Source organism: Pundamilia nyererei, unplaced genomic scaffold, assembly GCF_000239375.1.
Source record: "Pundamilia nyererei isolate P.nyererei 1_Seehausen unplaced genomic scaffold, PunNye1.0 scaffold00001, whole genome shotgun sequence".
Taxonomy (NCBI): domain Eukaryota; kingdom Metazoa; phylum Chordata; class Actinopteri; order Cichliformes; family Cichlidae; genus Pundamilia; species Pundamilia nyererei.
Genome location: NW_005187402.1, coordinates 9,722,729 through 9,724,391, shown reverse-complemented (window position 1 = coordinate 9,724,391; position 1,663 = coordinate 9,722,729). Strand labels below are relative to the sequence as shown.

The 1,663-nt window shown below is 38.1% G+C and overlaps 1 protein-coding gene across 2 annotated transcripts in view; it reads left to right on the top strand.

The window, feature by feature from the left end:
* The window catches only part of kif3a (kinesin family member 3A), a 16,452-nt gene that overhangs the window by 5,446 nt on the left and 9,343 nt on the right, over positions 1-1,663 (top strand). The gene's annotated exons all lie outside the window — the stretch shown is intronic.

Below are 1,663 nucleotides of genomic sequence, written 5' to 3'. Positions count from 1 at the left end.
AATCTCAAATTGATGTGTGTGCATATTTTTCAGTTGGGACTTTTCTACTTGATATAGTATGAAGCTATTCTAAATTAATAGCAGCCAAACTGTCCGTATGCTGTGAGTAAGCTCGTCTGCTATGTTTGTTTATATGCATATGTGCACATTACAGAGCTGCAGTTGATATACCCGCAAACTGCAAAACAAACGCTGCTAGACCTTATCTCTCTTTTTTTATTTCTCATTGTGGGCTTTGTCGGGTATAGTACTTCCTCTTTTCCTTTACAGACAACATCAGTTCAAATTGTGACTGCACCTCCGCAGTGCCACTGTCCACTGAGGACAAACCTCAGAATAGTGAGTTAGAGCAGCACTCTGCTCACCAAACCCACCTGCCTACAAATTTAAGCCCTTTTCACACATGAGACAGATACATTTGCTGTGCCGTGTACTTTTGCGCTTTATTGGCTGTTTGCTTTCATGAATACTAGACGCAGTTCTTTGACAAGTCTTGTTCCCAATTTAGTTTCCCCAAACAATGTAACCTTTTTAGACAGATGCTCCTAAGCAGTTTCACAGTAAAGTAAATATGATCCGTAATTATATAGTCTATATTTCTAGTTTTTTAAAGTTTTTTGCCCTCCGTATTTCCTTATTAGCTTGTTGCAACTCTTCGAATGGGGATTAAAATAAAGATTAAACGATGGCTTGTATGCTGTTTAAAGTTTTTCTTGTTATGCTCTGTAAAAGAGCATGAATGAAAGCTGAATACCAACCTCATGTCTAATAAAGACAGAATTTTTTTTTTTTCTTCATGCCGTGGATGTAGGTGGTTTTCTTTAGGGGATTTCCTAAGGCCTCGATGTCCCGTCAATGACTCAAGTAATTTGCTGCATTTCCTCTTTAGTGGTCAGCTTACCTAGTTACCTGTTACTATTTTTCACTGTGGTTATTGCAGTTGTCTGGGTTCTGAAGATTTTCTCAATTTTCACTATTTTTAGTGAAAATTCATATATATTTTTTAATGTCCTCTTTGTGTGTTAAAAGCCTTGATCAGTTGATGCAATGGAGAAAGCCTTAAACCCCTTTATTTTTTCTTTTGTTATTATATTTACAATTAGAATCAGGATTGCATTGCTGGATTACAAGGAAGCATGCAATCTTTTGGGGTGTTGATCCTAGTTTGGTAATTCTACATTGTGTTTGTGAATTACACGACATGTGTGAAAAGGGGCTTTGTACTATCCTTGACACACTGCCACTCCTGTAGGCTCACAGCGTAATCCCGCTTCCCGACTGCTCCACACACCTTCATTGTCATCTCCCAGGCCTTGTTAGGGTTTCCATAAAACTGATTGCAAGTTTGTCCGTTGAATGAAGGTGCTCATGCTGCAGATTCCTGAATCCACTCAGTCCATTAATTTGGGGTATCTGCCCAGCTGGACAACTCTTTGTGAAAGGTTGATGTTATCTGAAGAATATTTTCTATTATTCTTCTTTACAGATGACCCGAATGATCAGTTTTTGTGCATGACAGTTCAATATCCTCACTTTATACCTGCTCAAATTGTGATTTCTTTAAGACCTAATTCACCCACATTATGTTTCATTATGGGTTTTTTCTTTCCTGTGTGTCTTATGACTGGCATCACTAAAAGATGCCTCTCATCTCATCAGCATT